General features: G+C 43.7%; 1 protein-coding gene across 2 annotated transcripts in view; it reads left to right on the top strand.

Moving 5' to 3' along the window:
- Nucleotides 1–2,230: 2,230 nt before the first annotated feature.
- CREB1 (cAMP responsive element binding protein 1) overlaps nt 2,231–20,029 on the top strand; it is a 40,077-nt gene continuing 22,278 nt past the window's right edge. Inside the window, exon 1 of one of the 2 annotated variants that reach the window (XM_071434698.1) lies at nt 2,231–2,613. The gene's annotated coding sequence lies outside the window, so the exon portion shown is untranslated. The remainder of the gene's footprint in view (nt 2,614–20,029) is intronic. The other variant, XM_071434697.1, reaches the window with a different exon arrangement.

The raw sequence follows: 20,029 nt of genomic DNA, 5'->3' as shown, positions 1-20,029 counted from the left end.
TATGTAGTGCCATCTTGAGGCCTTGGGAAATGAAAAGCTGCTTTTCTGAGTACAGACAGTTTTTATCGTTGGTTGTAGTTGGAGCAGTCCATTCTTCAGGGTGTATGATTGAGTGCATTCAGCCGGATTTGTGAACAGAAGAGGGGAACTCACCTGGCTGGAGCACCGCTGGGTCTTTCCCTGCTCCCTGGTGGCAGCAGCTCTTTGAAACCTTTCCCAGAAACATTTCACCTATCCAGCATTTAAAACCCCCAGTGACGGACATCACACTGGGGCTGCAGATGAGATTGAGGACCACAGCACATGGCTGCTCCTCTTTGGCAAGGCACAAACACATATCTGGTGCTCTGCCCTGTGCTGCCAACTTCTGTCCCTCCTGAGGGAGAGCTGGCAATGCAGGGAGCTGGTGCCATGTGTGCAAACCCCACCTTGCCCCTAGTTACTCTGAACTGGGTAGTGGTTTGATAGCTTAGGTGCCTGGTGGCCACACCTCTGCCACCTCCAGCACTGGTCGGGGCAGTGGATCAGGGCTGGGGTTTTCCATGGGGATATTGTGTCATGGTGGAGCAGCAGTCACCCTGTGCCTGGTTTTGGGCTACAAGGGCTGGCCACAGGGCCAGAGAGGGCAGGCAGCAGGATGGGAGTCATAGGCTGGAGTAAAAACAAGGCAGCAGAGGAAAGTTTAGAGGAATAACCTGAAGGACCACACAGGGAGGGCACAGTAGGGACACCAGGAAGCCGAGGTGCATTGAGGGGCAGCATGGCTTGGCTATGGCACCTCACCTGCCATATGGTGCCTGCAAAGGGAGGGGGTGGTTGGGTCTTGGGGTGGCACTGGGGGCTGAGGAAGGGGATCTGGGCAGCGGCCCCAGCAGTGGGGCACACAGGGAGGGGGTGCCCATGGAGGGATAGAGCCCTGCAGAGCTGGGGGTAGCAGGTCCCCCATGGCATCAGCCTGGTCCTTTGATACCATCTCCCATGGCATACTCCTGGAAGAGCTGGCAGCCCATGATGGGGACAGGTGCACTCCTCACTGGGCTAACAGCTGGCTGGATGGGTAGGCCCAGAGAGTGGTGGTGAACAGTGCTGCATCCAGCTGGGATCCAGTCACCAGTGGTGTCCCCAAGGATAGCATATGGCCAGTTCAATTCAATATCCCTACTGATGATCTGGGTGAGGGCTAAAGTCTACCATTAGCAAATTAGCAGACAACACCAAGCTGGGTGAGAGTGCTGATCCGCTGAAGTGCTGGAAGGCTTTGCAGAGTAATCTGGGCAGGGTGGAACAGTGGTGACAAGTGGCATGAGGTTCAACAAGACTAAGTGCCAGGTCCTGCACTTGGGTCACAACAAACCCGTGCAGCTCTATGCGCTGGGGCAGAGTGGCTGGGAAGCAGCTCAGCAGAAAAGTACCCGGGACACTGGTTGACAGCTGCTGAGTATGAGCCAGAGTGTCCCCAGGTGGCCATGGAGGCCAGTGGCATCCTGACCTGTACCTGGAATTGTGTGCCCAGCGGGACCAGGACAGTGTCCCCCTGTACTTGGCACGGATAAGGCCACTCCTTGAAAGCTGTGTCCAGTTCTGGGCCCTTCTGTTCGGGAAAGGCTTTGAGGTGCTGGAGTGTGTCCAGAGAAGGGCAGTGGAGCTGGTGAAGAGGCTGGAGCACAATTCCTGTGAGGAGGGGCCGAGGGAAGGGGGTCTAGCCTGGAGAAAAGGCAGCTCGGGGGGACCTTCTCGCTCTCAGCACAGCCTCAACAGAGGGTGTAGCCACGAGGGTCGGTTCCTTTCCCAGCAAAGCAACCCACAACAGGACAAGGGGACACATTCTTAAGCTGAGCCTGGGGAGGTTTAGGCTGGACATCAGGGAGTAGTTTTCACACAGAGTGATTAGATATTGGAATGGGCTGCCCAGGGAGGTGGTGGAGCCACCGTTCCGGGAGGTGTTTAAGAACTTAAACATTCAGTGCCATGATCTAGTTGGCATAATGGTGTTCAGTCACAGGCGAGACTCGACGATCTCGCAGGTCTGTTCCAACCTGATGGATTCGGTGACTCCGCTCTGAAACTGAGGCCTCCGCCGCCCCTCGGCCGCTTCCGTGAGCGCTCGCGAGTTTCCGGCCGCCTCGGCCGCGCGCACGGCGGGGCGGGGGGAGCGGGGGGGTGAGCGCGCGCTCCCCCTCCCCCCCCCGCAGCCCCGCTCGGTGCTTCCCGCGCGGGCCGCCCCGGGGCGGAAGCGCCGCTCGCGCCTTCCCGCCGCCCGCTCGGCTCTTTCCGCCTCCCCCTCCGGGGCGCTTCGTTCGTTTCCGCGGCCGCTCGGCTCTTTCCGCGGGGGCCGGCGGCGCGCTCGGCCGTTCCCGCCGCCTGGCGGGCGCTCGGCGCTTTCCGTGAGCGCTCGGCGGTTTCCGTGCGGGGCCGGGCGCGCTCGGCGCTTGCTCCCTGGCTGGCGCTCCTCAGTCGGCCGCTGCCTGCCTGTCGCCGGGCTGGGAGCGCCTGTGTGTGTGAGTGACGCGGCGGAGGTGTAGTTTGACGCGGTGTGTTACGTGGGGGAGAGAATAAAACTGCGGCGAGATCCCAGGCGCGAACGAAAGCAGTGACGGAGCAGCCTGGTAACCGGTAAGAGGAGGACGGCGCCCAGCAAACAGGGGCGGGGGGGAGGGAAGGAAATGGAGCTCGGCGGGGACCAGGGGAGCCGCCGGGCGGCAGGACGCGGGGGCCCGGCCGCGCACCGCCCGCGGGAGGGGCGCCCGCCTTAAAGATGGAGCCGAGCCCTGCAACATCCCCGCCGCCGCCGCGCCGCGAACAAAGGATAATGGCGGATGGGAGCCGGCCCGGCGGCGGCCGCCACGGCCGGGCGGCGGCGGCTCTGTCGGCAGCCAGCGGCGGCGCTCAGCGCGGCGGGGAAGGGGCGCCGCGCCCCCCGGCCCCCGGAGGAGGCGGCGGAGGACGACGACGAGGGGGAGCGGCGGCGGCGGCGGGGGGCGGCCGCGGTCCCGCCCGCGCCCCCTCCCCGCCGTGTGCGCTCCGGCTCTCGCTCCCCCGCTGCCGCCCCCGGCCCCGCCGGGCTCCGGGGTCCCTCCCGCGGGGCCGCCGCGGCCCCCGCGCCCGCCGGAGTTCCGCTTCCCCGGCGCCCCGAGCGCGCCGCACGGATAAACAAACAGACTCCCGCCGTGATGGACACGAGTGCGTGGGGCGCTCCCCGGCTCTGTAACGAGAAGCTTTTAATAAAATCTGTGCTCGGAAGCCGGGGCAGCGCTCGGTCCGGTGGCTCGCTGTGACTCCGTCTCCGGGAGGCCGCGCCGGGCAGAGGTGCCGGTCACCCAACACCGCGCTCCGGGCGGCACCGCGGGCGCAGCCCGAGCCGGCGCGCAGGTCACGTAACAGGGATACGGTTCCCTCCTGCCGCGCTGCTGCTCCCCGGTAGTATTTTTAACCCAAAGTGAACTTGAGTCGGGCTGCGGCTGGTAAATCTCGGTTTGGGATTTGCTTTTGCCAGTTTTCCACAGACTTGGGTGCTGCACAGCGAACAGGATTTGATCTCTATCCCAGCTTTAGTAGCAAATGTCAGTTCAAATGCCTTTTTCCACCTTACACCAGCCTTGCCTCGCTGCAGCTGGGGGGCTTTTTCTCTCTTTTTTTGCCTAGAATGGAAGACTGTGTTTTTACTTTGTTCTACTTTCAAATCCTGGATATCTGCAGTTTTTTGTGTTACAGTATTAAGCAAAAACAACCTGGCAGACTTTTTAAGCAAAGGTTGTTACACCTCTTAAATGTATACAGGGATAAAAAGTTTTACATGGTCATATGATTTTTTTTTTTCATGAAACATTTTTAAAATTTTTGTTTCTTTCTCTTAAATATTGGAATGCCAGCTCACAATCTGCTTCTGGAATAACACCTGTCTTTTTTTTTCCCCTCCCTGGGGTTAGAAACATGTTTCCTATTTCTTAAATAAAAGACCAGAGACTTCTTAGAAATATCATGTATCCCTGTTTAGTCCCATGCTGACCACCACTAAACATGATTTTAGAATACAGGAATTTTGAGACTCTGCTTGCCTCCTTTCTGCCTTGTATCAACAAATGTGGATTTATGCAGTAAAATATGAAGTCACTGAAATAGGTTTTGTTCGAAATGGATATTTGTACTTCACATGTATACTTCCTTGTATGTGAATTTCTGTTTTCTCTCACTTCCACCACTTCTTTTGAAATGAAGGCCAAAGATGCTCTACATCACTTCACTGTGTAATACCAACATGAGAAGAGGGTTTCTAAACTTTAAAGTGATTAATAGACATCTGAGGACTTCAGTAAGCAATGTAGCTGTTGATAGTGATTAAAGAGAGTGCAATTGTTGGTGTATTTCATTCATTCTTGGTTTGATGGAATACGCACTACATTGTAAATACAGAAATGGGACAGAAAATCCTTGCTTGTTGTTTTTTGTAGTTTTAGAAAAAAATCTCATTCAGTTTCATAATAGAGTGGAACACTCTCAGATCCATGTCTTGAAACACAGATCTCTGCATTTCCTCATCAGCTTTGTCCCCTCACAGGTCAGGAAGACAAGGGAACAGAGAAGTGGTTGTGCATTTGCTAAGCATCACTTACATGTAACCCAAAATGAAATTGTTGCATGTAGCAAAGAAGAGTGTAATCATTTTTAATGCTTTAATTGAGAGAACACCAGTATTCAGATTGGTGCTCTCAATATGGTGTTTGGATCTGCACTGAACAGTCTGCATCTATTTTATTTGTTTTCTCATAGGTTTGGTGATATGTGTGTCTACTACTCTGGGTAAAAAAGGTAAAGAACCAGTCAAACAAATAAAAAATCCAACACAAAAAACTCCCCAAAGGTCTAAAAAGGGTAGAGGGGTTTGCTGATACAGAGCATTTAGAAACATCTCATTTAGACTGTCAAATCATTTATCTGGCTGTTTCTTGGAAACCTGCACCAGCACAGCTCTTGCTATACAAAATCACCTGTAGATGTTACTCTGCAGAGTAGCTGTTCTGCTGCAGTGAGAAGCAGCCTCTTCTTGCCTAAGTGCACTGTAGGTGCATAGTTTGATAGGAGACAAGGCCCCAACTGGGAATTTTTCTTGGCACCGTTTTGAAACAAATGGGATATTCACACTTCACCTCTATTTTTGGATCTCTGGAAGCAAGTGGAGATCAGTTACTCATGCCACACCTCTCAAGGCTTTTGTGCAGTGAGAAGGCCGTGTTAGCTTTCTGCCATTAATCTGACTAAAGTTAGTTTTATGGGATGTGGCAGCAATCCTCATCTACAGAAACAGCCCTACCCAATTTCCTTTGAGCTCTCTCTGCTACCTACCTGCATACAGCTGAAGTTCATGATAAGGCAGTGATTTATTTTTTTTTACTGAACCAAAAATTGTGTTGCCTCATCTGCAGTCTGAGCTCATATTTCATAGTGATTGTGAAAACCTGAGCAGCCTGCCATTAATCATCTATGTACATCTCCCAGAATGGAGGCATTAATACCTATTTTGTTCTTCAAAGCTTTTAGATCACTGCAATTAAAAAAGGTGAGTGAGAACAAATACAACACCTTCCAGCTTTCCATATTTTTGAAACAGCCTTGTCAGCTGCACAGGAGGTGAAAATGTGCCAGGCTCAAGTTGACCTTTCAGGTAAAAGCAGCACTCAAAAACAGCCAAGAATTCTCTGCTGCTGTTTTTGTCTGGCAGTGCTGGATTTATAGTATTATGTGTCAAGTGGAAAGAATAGAAAACACAGTTTTGGAAAAGCCACTTTAAGGTGAGAGGATAAAGAATTTAGAGGATGTATCCAAACATTCTGTTCCTGTTTGGATGCATGTATATGTTTACCTAACATGTACATACACACAAGTTTAAAGCAGCACTGATACTTGTTAGTTACTTGCAGTGATTGTTGAGTAGAGTGCTGAGAGGTACAGGATATTATACTAAGATAATAAGCATTCCTGTTTTTGTCCTAAGAGTATTATGAGAGTTGATATTTTGTTAAAAAAAGACTATTAGGTGAAAGATGGAAAAATAGTTCTGAAGATAGGAGTGTCCTGCCAATTGCTTTTCTGGATTTTGTTACATTTCAGTTGTTCTCTGACAGACTACACTAGCTACTTGAGACACAGTTGCAGGAAGCCTTACAGTGAACTATTTTGAACCTATGTTGGTTCAGGAAACTGAAGTAAAAATCTCTGTTCTTGATACTTTCACACTTTTTGGAGGGGAGAGTTAAAGTGATTTGTAAAAATCTCTAATCTTCTAAGTGTTCAGTGATAGCCTGTTTAGTCAGTGAGGTTATCATGAAAACTCCTTTTCCCTGCACATGGCAGAACTAAAGCTGGGTTGTATTTTCCTCTTTAGGCAGAAACTTTTTCAGATAGATTTCCAAACTTACAAAAGAACAGATAGCCTAAGAAATGTGGGAATTCTTGAAGCTTATCTCCTGGCTGATGAACTGAAAGCATAGTTCCTCATAGCATTTTTTGGTAATAATACTAGCCAAAGCATCTTCCATGTCTTTTCCATTGCACTCTCACAAATCCTTGGGCTACTGCCTGGGGAAATGGTTCAGCTGTTTGAGAGGTGTGGAGCCTGCTTCATTTTCACCTGGATCATCCCCCCTCCTGATTGCTGCATGGCTGCACAGGAGCTGTACCAGCATAATCAGGGGAAGGGATGGGGCTGGAATGAGCAGGGAGATAAGGGCAGCTCAATCAGCTCTGCTGCTAAATGAGAAAATGCAGCCTTTGTAACAATTTTTAAATTATCGCTTTGTTTATAACTAAGCTGGATGACACAGATCCTGCTGGGGTTCTTGCCACAGAGCTGGATCATTCAGCTAAGTTATTACATGTGCTAACCATGAGCAAATGAACATGAGTAACAGCTGTTCCCAAACTTCAATGTCATGTACTAAGCTGATTTGTTCTGCTGCTTATTTACTTGTCTGAAACACCTTTTGTGTGTGTGTGTGTTTAGCAAGTTCTCTGTGCACTTCCTCTACTTCCTTTTTTTTTATTCTTCACATTTTAAGTTCACCTGTTGCTGTTCACTGCAGCTTTTTTCTGCAATATTTTAATCATTATTGCAGAAACTCCACCATCTCCTGTGACATTTTGGGGCCCAGTATTACATGCACTTTTCTTATAGGTGCTACCCTAAATCTCTCATTCTCTATGCTGTTCCAGTATCAATTGGATTTTACTTCCCCTTGCACCTTTCCTTGGGCTTGAATGTTAAAATCTCTTCTCATCTGTAAAATCTCTGTCATCATCTTTTACACCCCATTAAATAATGGATGGGAAGCATTATTTTCTTGCCTTTTTTTTCCTGATGACACAGCATCTGGCTGTGTGTAGCTGGCCTGGTCTCAAAATCCACTGGTGCCTGTCCATTTCTCCAAGCAGCATACAGTATGAGCAGGCTTTGTAAATTTACACCTTTCTGGATTGTAGAAAGCTTTCCTTCTCTTGAAAAAAAAGCCCAGGGCATTACTGTAGGTGTAGGACCCCTGCCCTCTTTGTGAAACTCATCCCATTTTTCCCTTTGTACTGATAGGAAAATTCTGGGAGATAAAAGACAGGGAAGGTGTGAGAAAGGGTACTGTGTACTAATGCCACGGTATAACCAACAAAAGTAATCTGTTGCTGTGGTTTTGTCTGAGCTGATACAACTTTATGTGGCTCTCAGGAGACAGAGTCTTGCTCTCTCCCTCCTGCTTCTGGCTGTGTGGTGTTGGACCATCCCTTTACATTGTCTGTGGTGTTAATTGTATACAAAACCTAATAACCCGGTTCAAATCACTAACCCAGGAGAGAACTGTGCTTTTTTAGTAGATAATTTTCTCCTGCATGAGTGAGCCGAATTGGTTGGTGATTGAGGTTTGGTTGTGCTGGTAGCACAAACGCCAGTGCTTTGCAGTGACGGTAGGGGAAGAAAGGAAGGGTACACAGTTTCTACCTTCAGCAGCAGAGAGCTGTGCCAGCAGACCCATCTTGGGGAATGGCAGCATATCCATGACTTGGAGAAAAGAAGGAAGAGTTGGACTCTGTCCATAGTGATCAGAGCCACATGAGTTTGTCTTTGCAGCTAGGAAAGCTAAGAACACAGTAAGCCGAAAAATAAACAGCAACAACAAAAAGAACCAAAGGAGGAAAGTTTCCATGTTTTAAAAGCTTGGTGATACCTGTGTGATTGAATTAACTGTTCCTTATCAGAGGCAGATTTCAGTCTTCTCAAGAGGTTAGATCAGTGTACCTCTTAGGTACTTTTCATTATGAGAAGCCCATTCAGCAGGGGAGAATTATGTATAACATCTCTTTCATGAAGCCTGAGTTGAGATGCAAAGCTCCAGAAGGGTCCAGGTCCAGCCCTTGGGTGCACATCCTGTCAGTGGGCCCAAGGCACTTGGCAGAGAGCTCACTGTAGTGCCACTGCTGCTACAAACTGATAACTGCCTTGGCCTGTTTTCCAGATTGTGAAACAATTCATGGTGGCTGAAACTACTGGCCTGGAAGTTGTAGTGTAAAGTTAATGTGGATGTGTAACCAGTGCACGTTACCCTGGACTGGGGAGAGGAAGAAGTATGTTACCTACTGCAAATACCTGCTTTGTCAGCAGCATGGCTGTTTGAAAAATACATCTCTGCCCAATCCTCAGAAGCTAATGTTGATTATATAAAAAATACTCATCCTGTTTCCAGCCTCCCACTCCTAACAAGAGTCATCACAACAATAATCAAGTTACAGAATAAAGGTGGTTTTTTCAGCATCTTTGTTGGCTTCCCACAATCTTGTGACACTTATACCCATGACTTAATTTACTTTGCTTTCACTGACAGGCCTTGCTGCAGCAGGGTAGAGTTGGCTCCACCTTCCCTGTTCCTGCTTCTGTTCACAGTATGACTGCCTGTGAACTGGATCAGAGAACTGGTCCAGGCTAGGAATTAGTTGTGTTTCCTTGTCTGTAGTGCAAATTGGTTGCCTGGTCCCATTTACTAGACAGCTTCACAGACAAGTGTAAAGGTGTAAATAAGAAAGAATTTAGAGGAAACCAGAGCCTGAGCTGGCAGTGCTGCCAGCAGAAGTGCTTGCAAAACTGTAGTTGCAGAAAGCAAAATGGAGATTTTCTTTTGTGTGCAGCACATTGGTGTGAAACATGTCCTTTCTCTTGTCCTTTCTGGTTCATCAGTGGCTCCCATTGCTTACTCTGGATCATTGCAAACCTTCAGCATTACCAGCAAAATCACACCCCTGTTCTATGGGGACAGTCATGTTGCTCACAGGTAATAGAAGTCTTAAACTCCAGTAAAGTATTTGAAAAACATTATGCTTTCTTTGGAGAGGATGCTTTTGCAGAGTAGATCTGCTTGGGAGACATGTGAGTGATCTTTCTCCTTTAAAAGGCTCTTCTGCACTGCCCAGGCAAATTTTAAAGATACATGAAAAATAAACTAGAATCCACTTGCTTGATAACGTTAGGCAGAATTATTTTACTACAGAGTTTCATCACTGTTGCATTTCAGTTGGTTTTAGGGAGAGGCTGGGTCATAGATTTAATTTTGGTGCATTAAGCAACATAGTCTGATGATCCTTCAAGCAACAATGTTTTCAATAAAACTAGTAAAGCCAGAGCAATTTTAGGATTTAAAAGTATTTCCAAGTCTAAGCTGTTGTTTAAGACGTAAATCTTTTGGTTTTAATGTTGCAGTTAATTTTGTGAATAGGATGCATTCAGAAATTTGACAAGGGCAAGGTTTGTAAGGAAGTGCTGTTTTTCTTGTGCATGCTTGGGCATACTCTACTCTAGCACTCCAACCTCAGAAAGAATGCAAAGGTTTTCACTTCCTAGAGGGCATTAAAGCAAAAAACATTCTAAAGTGCCTGTTAAAAATTAAACAAAGGTATTTAATAATAATAATAATAATAATAATAATAAACAAATTATATTGCTTTGCAGGGTTTTTTGGTTTTTTTTCAGAGACTTGACTTGATATTTGGTAATTATCAGCATTGTGTGAATAACTCAGTCTTACTTTCAGATGACCAATTCTAAAGATACTTATTAATAAAACAGTTAAAGCATTGGTCTGAAACATCCATTTTGTTGTGTTTTCTTTCTGAACTCATTAGAAGTGTTCTGATTTTTTTTAAACAAGACTTTGCAATATTTACCAAGTTATAAAATTTCATGGTTTTATACTATGGGTTGAACTCTAGAAATACCACATACGTTCCAAGCATCAATCAGAATGAGTACTGTTTGTTTATATAGTTCATGTCTGTCAAGCTTGCAGCGTAAATATCTCAAGTGATATTTTTTATGAATTGATGCTTTAGCCACTGACATTCAGAAGTGGGTTAGAAACATTAACCATGGAGCTGTCCCTTCTCACCAGCAGACAAAATCTCAATGGACACAAATTCTACCTAAAATCCTCATGTCAAGTTTAAGTGTGCAGCTTATAAATACCTGAAACTCCATGCTTGCCCTAAGTTCCCCAACTGATTTGATAGTTCTCTGCAACAGAAGAATGATGTGAAAGGGAGTGTGATATGTGTCACTTTGGGATTCCAGTATGTGACCCTTTTCAGTGTACAGTATTTTGCTGAAGTGACCTATGCTATTTAAACCTCAGGCTTATTGTTATTATCATTATTATATTATTGCAAATGGATGATAAAATTCAGGTCACTAATTTAACATTTAAGACCATTAAAAAAATCTTTAAATATTGACAGTTGCTCTCCTTCATTATAGGGTGGAAAAGGAAACATTTACTTTATTCATGGGAAAGTCCCCTGAATATTTGGGACTTCCCAGAAGATTCAGTTTCAGAATATAAATTTACATTCATATTACTTTAAAGTGTCATATTTAATCAGTGTAATCTCTAAAGAGATTTTTAATCAGTGTAATCTCTTAAGAACCTTTGGTCCAGTCTTACAGTACTCTATTCTGATAAATTACATGTGTCTATTAATATTTTCACACTGTAAAATTAACAGATTCTGAAAACATTTCTTTGGAATAGAAAGATTTCGGGTCATAATAAATATGTTTATGTGGTTCTCTGGCTCTATCACATTCCATTAAATCATACCTGGTATGTAATTTAAATTAATAGAATTAAGGAAACACCTATATGGATGTGATTCCTTTTTCTGTTACAGGTCTGAGATAACTACATGTTGTATTTTTGTCCCTTGAGCTTGGAGCACTCAGGTTAACCACGGGTGTAGGCCTATGGAATGCTCTGGTTTTTATTTGTATCTTTCTATAAGTTGTTCCTGCTCTGCTCTGAGCACCAAAAGAGAGCTGGGTCATCTGTATAGATTCAAAGTAGCTTTAGCTTTGCTCACATAAGCATTTGTCACAGACCTAGTGACTGAGCCTGTGGATTTCCCTAGCACATCTATGGAGTGCAGCCTGTGCAGGAGTCAGTCATATATTAAATATCCTTGTCCTAACAACATCTTAGTTCTCCACTTTAGGAGAGTGACTCTGCTGAGCAGTCAGTCATCACTTCTGTAGTTGTTGGCTGAGAACAAGTTTCAGTAGCTCCCTCACCTCAGAGATAACCCTTTATTAGATAAAAATGTTTAGAGACTCTCCCTATGGAGTTTCAGGCTGCCCCAGGCTTGGAATTGCAGCAGTTCTTCCAGCTGGTGCCTCAGACCTGGAATGTTTAAAGGTTGCTTGGCAAGTGGACAGAGATCCTTACAACACATCAAAAGGTTGTCAAAATATGTCATGCAGCATTTAGGTGGTTCTTACTCTGCCAGAATGAATGGTGAGGCAGTAAAAGACCATAAAACATAGAAGTGCATATGGAGGAGAACAAATGTAATATTCATCTGAATGACTCTGGCAGGTCAGGTGGAAATCTCAAGTTCTGACAGCTCTACCCAGTGGAAGAAAGGAACACATACACCTTCTATTAAATGGATCTTAGCCTTGCTAACTTGGCATCATTTTCTGCTCTGAATATTCCTTTAGTTATTGTAGTGACAGTCCTCTTTTCTCCCTGTCAGTGGGAAAGGAGACGGTCTCTGACCCTTGCAGAATTGTCTCTCCTTTCTGTCACTGGGCTGCCTTGGCTCTTCTGCTGGAACGCCTCCACGTGTCAGTGTTTGAGGGGAAAGGAAGTGGCTCAGAATGTTCTGCTGGTTGACCAGTACAGCAGGGTAAATGATTTATTTGGCATATCTAGATATCTGGGTGGTAGGAGAGAACTGTTTCTGAGCTCTCACTGCAGGAACAGCCTGCCTCTTCATGAGGGCTCGTGGAGCTGCTCCGGTGGGCGCTGAGCCCAGGCCAGCAGCCCGTGCTGAGGGCAGGGTGTTCCAGCCTGGGCACAGGGCCTCCTTAGAGAAAGGTGTTACTTTATTGTACCCATCTCTGCACTCCCCTTGCCTGGGGTCAGGCTGCATTAACAGGCTCTTAGATGGGTGCTGTTTCCATCCAGCAAGCCTTCCCCCTGGGCTGAGCAGAACTCCCTCACTTGTCATGGTACAGATGTAATCATGGCATCCTTTTAACATTGCCTGATGTGCTGTCACAGTTCAGCTCTGCAGTGAGAAGAGCAAATATGAGAAGTGGCTGTCTTCAGGTAGCTGCCCCCATCTGGGCTGAGGTCAGCTTCAAATCCCATGGAATCATGGATCCCTCACTTCCCTACCCACAGCTGTTTCAGTCAAAGGTAAAATGAGAATTTGATTAGAGCCAGAAATTAAAGCTCATCACAAGTGGTTGTGCTGATTATTGATTTGCTGGGCCTGTACCAATGCAGAGCCTGTTCCTGGAGTTGTGGTGTATTCAGTAGGAACATTAGCTCCCTAACAGCATGATAAAAAACCATTTGATGCCTATATTTTATATTGCACTAAAGATGCCTGCCTACAAATGATACTGTTCAGATACAATGTTGTGATGGATTTTATTAAGTAACCAGCGGCTGCATGTGATGAGGTGAGCCACAGTACTTTCAGCAGTCCCAGGGAGAAAAGAGGCATGTATTTTGGCAATTTCTTATGGTTTCATTTTTTGAGAAAAGAAAGCTTCTACAGTTGGTAAGGATTGCAAGAAATCTGCCTAGATTGAAAATTAGGTGAGTTTTATGCCCTAAAAATAATGTCAGAGAACAGATGGTAAACTGTAGTAAAGTGCAGTCAGTTAGTAACTGAAATGCATAAATATGATATTGGCAATGAATGTGTTAAGAATGACAAAATGGGCAGAGTTCTCAGAAGTCTCTGTGAATAGATTGGATATGTTGGCCAGAACATTCTTGAAAATGTCTTGCTTCTCTAAAGTTAACTTTGCAGATCTCTTCTGGTGGGTTTTGGTTATTTTTACTGTGCTAATAAAGGTGTTTAGAAATAGTTACCACAGTTCTGTTCTGCATGTTGAGGACCACAGACTTAAAGCATATGAGTTAGTCTTTTAATACCCTAAGTGCCTTCAATAGGAGCACAGAGCATTTATAAATAGAACATATTTATGGATTATGTTTTCAATAATAATGTTACCTAATGACTTTGTAACCTTCCTGGGATTTGTTTTGACATTTTGTCTAAGTGAAGTCTGGCAGTATTTTGGGGGTGTTTTGGAAAGGGGAGGGAGTAAGACAGTGGAGTAATTTGTTTGCTTTTCACTGTTAATGCTTTAGGAAATGCTTGCTCTGGTGTCTCCCCTTGGCTGCTTTACTGGGTGGGCTCTGCTTATGAATTCACATAAGGCCTATCCCAGCTATTAGATAAGGTTAGTAAAAAGGGATGGCTGGTTTATTTATTTGTTTATAATTTACCTTGAACAAAAAAAGGCAGTATAGGTTAAACTTGAATTAAATTGTGTGTACCAAGTACCTGCTGGGATGCTTTTGTATTTATTAGTGTAATTTGTGGTACAAGGAACTAATTGTAGTTAATAGCTGTCAGAGCCTTTTTTCCTTTTAAAAAGCTTGAAGGCAGAAATACTAAATACTAGAACAATGCCAGGAGTATGGAGTCAAATCAGGGGGATACAGTAGTGGTGAGGGTTCAAGCAACTTTCACTCATACACCTTACCTGTGCCTACTGATTCACCATCTGCCTGGGAAATGTCAGCTTGCTTGAGTTATGCCAACAGAGAACAAAATCTAGAGGAGATTGCTGGTGTGGGGGCTCACCACTGTAGCTGTGAGATTACATTTTTGGTCTTCTGTCCTTGTTTTAAAATCTGCCATGGCATTTTCTTTAGTAAAACAGAAGTTGAGTGTGCAACACAACAATTTCCAATACTTTCATCACTAATATATTTAAATCTGGTGTGAGAAATTTTCACTGACTGTAGAAGTGTAACTAAAGTTTTGTTGAAAAAGTCATGATCCAGAAAAGTTGGTTAATTTTAATTAAGGGTCCTGGTTGCATTTCTTCTGTGTCCTGTATGAAGATACTACCTTGTTCCCATCTCTTGCAGTGGCTGTTACAGGCTGTATTCAGTCAGCAGAGAGTTTTTAGACACTGCTCTCAGTGTCACATTGATGGAGACAGAGGGTGGAACAACAGATATCACATTCTGATGATGAAATGATTCTGCTTTGTGTGAGATATTTTTACAGTGAAATTAAATTTTTCTTGTATGTTCAAGATTAAATACCTTAACTTCAGTGACAAGAAGAATTTTTCCAGCTTTTTATTCTTCAGTTTGCCTGGCAGATTGCTTTATTGCAGATTATTTGTGGAACACAATCTGAAGACTGTTCTTCATTTTTGGCATTTTTAGTGGCATTGGTTGTTGCAGCCATTCTTTTATTTGCACTTCCACTTGGTTTTCCCATCCCCTGGGCTTCCCTGACCCAGAAGCTGGTGTGATCATTGAATGGCTTTGTGGAGAACCCATTCTGTGGAGTTGCTAAAAGGTGGATTTCAGATGAAGCAGCAAACATAGGTTATCTTCACAGTGTGACACACAGACTGCTCACCCAAGGCAGAGGACATGGAGCAAATACCCAGGAGCAGTGGCAGTGCCAGCTTGGGATGACAAAGAAGCTGTGGTATAAATTGCAATTCTTGTGCCAACCCACTTTGTCATTAGTGACAAAGAGAGATAATTATGGGCCCATCTTGTCCTGTTAAGCATTTATTACTGGTTATTTGAAGTCCCATGTGTTAGCTGTAAATAAAATTATTTTTCTCTGAACATTTTCAGTCTGGCAGCTGCTGAATGGAGTTCATAAAGTGGCTGTTGAGCTGTGGCTAAAAGGGCTGCTGCTCTGCAAGGTGACAGTGGACATGTTTGCAGATTGCAGGTCAGTGTTCTCAGTGCTTGTGCTGGAACCATGAAAACAGTTGTGTACCAGAGTGGTGTTTGATGATCTTCTCAGTGCTTTCATGGTGGATCTGTGGCTTTATAAAGCCACATGCATTAAATACAGAATGAGTCAAATTCCTGAACTTTGGGTATACCGGAGCTGTGCTTGCTTCCTGAGCAATTGTGCTGGCACACCTGCTGTGAATACAGGGCTTGAGAAACAGGCATTGCCTCAATTTCCCTTCCCTCAGCTGCTCTGGTCCTTCCCTGCCAGGAGCAGCTGGGTGAGTGGATATTGCCCTGGATCAGGAGCCTCATGTGGCAGTAGAGTGACCTCTGAGGGTGTTGGGTGAGCAGATGAGAGGGTGTGGTACAAGTCAGGCTCAGAATGGGCATGAGTCTGTTGGGTCTCTGTTCTGCACTGTTTCTGGAAACCTGGAGACTTGTTTTTCTTCAAAATCTGTGTGTATACTTGAATAAAATAAATGTAGAAGTCAGAGGAGGACTCTTCCCAGCGTGTCCCTTGGTGAAGCTGTGCTTGCTGGGCAGCAGGTGTGACATGCCTCCCAGTGTTTCCTGGAGGTGCAGTAATGTCAGCTGGGCAGTGGCTTCAGTGTAAGCTTGAGCTTCTGACAGTGAATTGCCACCACAGTGCTAATGAAGAGAGAAAAGAAAGGCTTGCAGGGAAAAGTGCTGTGTTTTACTGTGCCAGCTGTCCACTGAAAAACATAGAAAGCTTTGGGGTATTAAGGACTTTTGCTTATGAAAGTGGATGGGAAGTTTTATCTGCTCTAACAGCCACAGTGTGGTTTGATTCTTGGATTTGATGGTGTTTGGGAAAGGATCTCCACCTTTCTTTTCTCCAGTCTGCCTTGGGAGATGAAAAGCAGCCTGTCTGCAGAGCATGAAAGCTCCATGGCTTGTGTGAGCAAGGGGAATCCAAGGAGCAGAGCCTGATCTTTAGGAGACACGCTGAAATTCATGGGGGTAAATTAGACAGGAGATAGAAAAAGATGTAGGGAAGCAAAATAGAGCAAATAGACCAGACATCCCAAGGGAAGGATACTTAAGAGTGAAGAAGATGAGAGCTGTTGGAAGACAATTATATTTTTTCCTGACTCTAGGCAGGTGAGAGGGGAGGTAACTAACAGCTCATGCTCTGAATGCTCAGCATTGATGGTCACTTTAATTAACTGGGATTACAGGATTAGCATTACCTGTACTGCCTTGTTCAGCATCCTGTCTTCAAGATAGTGAAGATCAGTAGGTACCTCAAAAGACTACTGGAACCTGCAAAAATTACATGGGATATAATCTTCCCCACTCGTAAAAGCATTTATTTGAATTTTTAAAGATTAGAAATCAATTTAAATCCTGACTCATTAGGGTTTTATCTTCCTTTTGGTTCAGCATTTTTTGGCATGAAAAAAAAGTACTAATTCAACATATTCTTGAATACTCTTTTTACCCAAGTGCCTAACTCATGTTTAAGTCTTAATAAATTTCTTATCAGTAGCATCATTGCTCCATTTATGTAGTACATGAAGTATCAATTTTCATAATTTTAATAGATTTTTTTATTTTTCATTTTTATACTTTAAAATTTGGCATCTTAAAGCTTTGCTGGTTTTATAATCAGACAGTGCATGTTTCTAATTTACTTACTCTGTTAATAGTTTAAATATATTTTCTAGATGATTCTGAAGCATTTTTCACCTTTCTGGGATAAATAATAAAAATCCATCTAGTCTCTTCATAAAACAGGTTTTCATTACCCTAAATACTTGCTTTCTCTGAATACCCAAATTCCACAGAACCCATTTGTAATACAGGCTTCCAGTCTCTGCACTGTAATTCAGGTGATGTGTAGGGTCCAGCTACACAAATACAGTAGATCAAGATTACCCTGTTTCTTATTATTGTTGTTTCTTATTATTAAGCTAACTCTCTAGCTTTTCTTGTTGTAAATGCTTATCAAGGAGAAATCTGAAGTGGATCTCTCTGCAGCAGTCCTTAACTAAATGTCCCTTCCAGCCTTATGCAACTAAGGAGACAGGTTTATTTGGATTTTTCTGCAGTGTGTGTAGTTCAGTTGCATTCTGCAACTGTTTTAGTAGAATCTGTCTTCTTCGGTCATGGTATAAATTCAGCTGGAACAGTTAGTTCTCCTCTGCTGAATTCCTTTCTCCCAGTCTTGATTTAGCTAAAATAAAGATTAAAATAAAAAAATATTTTATTTTAGCTAAAATAAAATTTAGCTAAAATAAACCCCATCTTCAGATGAATTTTTCACTGTTTGGCTCTTTGCTTCCAGAGTTTGAGATCATTAGTAAGTAAGTTATTAGGAGAAAGCATTAGTAAATATAATACTCCTGCCACTTTTGAATGAAGAAAGCTGTGCACTACAAAAGTCATGAGTTGAACCATCTCTAACCAGGTAGTCTCCTCAGCTTTCTGGTGTTCGGAGTGGTGTTCATACCCAGGATGTTTTAGGCAAGCAGTCCCTGTTTTTTCCAACTCTGGTTGTTAATAGCTATTATTTTCAGTTAGTTTCATTTAGAATACTTGGTTCAATACTGCAGTTACTAATCTTTTCTCAAAGTATGTGCATGTGGGTGTCCTCTCCTGACAAGTTGGAAAGTAGCCTGGAAGCAAGGAAAAATGAGATGTGTGCTCCCTTGGCTCCCGTATGCTGTCCATGCCCTGGAAACTTGTCCCCACTAGAACACTTTCAGATCCCTTTCTTCATTTGAGAAGTCCTGGTGTGGTGCCTGCCAGGAAAATCAGGGCCATGGAGCAGGGTGGGCCACTGTGAACAGGGCAGGAGGAATAAAAGAAGGAGGTGGCACCCACAAGAACAGAAAGATGTTGGGATATGCATCAGCAAAGCTTGTCTGGACTAGGGGTTTGAAAGCTTAGAAAGGAGGTGTACAGATTGGCATTCGTTTATATGTGTTGGGAGGTTAAGGTTTCAAACCAAGCATATTTTCACTGTAAATTGCAAGAATAGGAATTGACAACCTTAATTTCAGCTGTCATGGCCTTGCCCAGACACACAACTTAGTAAGTATTTGTGTTCTGTGTGCAGGGTCCTGTACATCTTGGCAATCTGGATCATACCCAAACATGGAACAATGCAGTGGCCAGTGTCTCTGGAATATGGTGCCTTGATGCTCAAAAATCTGATTCCTCTTTTTTTCCCCAAATTACAGTAAAAGGTAGTTGAGAAACTGTTAGAATGTAAATACCGTGATGTATAAGTACAAGCCAAATTGAACCCGAGTTCTTAGAACCTGTAAATAACATGAGACTGAGACTTGTCAGAAAACTGCAGGTTGTTGGAAGCTTATTTCAATGCATGTGTCAATATGTAAATCCTGCAGCCAGCTTCCTGCACTGCTTGGTTCTTATATTACAAAATGAGGAAGTTCCTTTTAGGTGTTTGCAATTCATGTTAAGAATTTGATTTCTGAAATGTTGGTGTTGCAGAAGAGGGAGTATCTCAAACAATTAATCCTTTTGCTGATTACATATGCAAAAGATGATGCGAGTGTGGAAGCCAAGCTTGTAAAGACAGAGGACCTTTGCTGAATGGTGTATGAGAGGATTGGAAATTCTTCCTAGGAAAACATTGCATTTGTCAGCAGGAATTTGGCAACACATTTACCTCTGTGATCATTGCTAAGTACCTGATACTTGCACATTTCATCCATTTCTAATCCCAATTCACTCCATGCTGGAGTCACAATTTTTATCAGCAAACAAAAGCATTATTAGTTTTGCAGTATACTTGGATTTGTAGCTGGAAAGTTGTGTTCAAAAGTTCTTTGGAGAGACTTGGCTGGGAGACGTTGCTGATGTGAAAGATCTGCTTCTGAAATGGTTCCAATGAGGTAGTCTTTTGGCTGGAGTCACCATGATACATGCATGGAATTGGGAAAAAGTTGTTGATTTGCTTACCTTGGAGGAATATTAAAATGGTAAAAATCAAAGAGAGACCTATGGTAGTCTGGTTTGCAGTTGTCAAAATACAGAATACTCAAAAGAAAAATGGGCATATATCATGGAGAACTAAATGTTAAAATGTGACTTGTGTGTTAAAGTGAGGATAGAAAACCATGTAAACCAATGTAATTAAGTCTTTAAAAGCTATTTGGATAAATGTGTTGCACATACTAATAGTGCATGGGTTTTCTTGTGTGCTTTTTGAAATATGAAATGCAACATGGGAAAGACTTGGTTTGTAGTACAGAAATCTTGGCTAGAGAGAGGCATAACAAAATTCCACTGCTTAGAATAGTTTAATTTGCTTTTAAAAAAAATTCTATGTTTTCTTTTATTGTTAATTTTCAAGGAAAATCTGGTTTAATTATTTTCCTTCTTTACTGATGTTAGAACTAAGTATTTGATACTTTACATTTCAGTGTTGACACACACAGAAGCTCATTTGAATGGTCACTTTCAATAATAAATATACAGATTTTGATTTATATACACTAACTTGCTTTCTTTCAATGTAGGTTGCAGTTACTACTGTGAAAAGCTGTTTTATCTTTCTTGGTGATCAATTGCTTACTGTAAGACATTTCATATTCAGGGTTGAAGTGTGACTCTGCTATTTTAGGCAGCATAAAGGGTATTCTCTTTCCTGTAACATTGAGGTATAGTTTGCATTGAAATGGAAGCTTCCCTGACTTTGTGTTTAAAATGAAATGTCT

Source organism: Agelaius tricolor, unplaced genomic scaffold (assembly GCF_023055355.1).
Source record: "Agelaius tricolor isolate 1412-34295 unplaced genomic scaffold, bAgeTri1.0.p SCAF_10, whole genome shotgun sequence".
Classification (NCBI taxonomy): Eukaryota; Metazoa; Chordata; class Aves; order Passeriformes; family Icteridae; genus Agelaius; species Agelaius tricolor.
The sequence above is the reverse complement of the archived record's forward strand: the minus strand, read 5'-3'. Positions and strand labels throughout refer to the sequence as shown.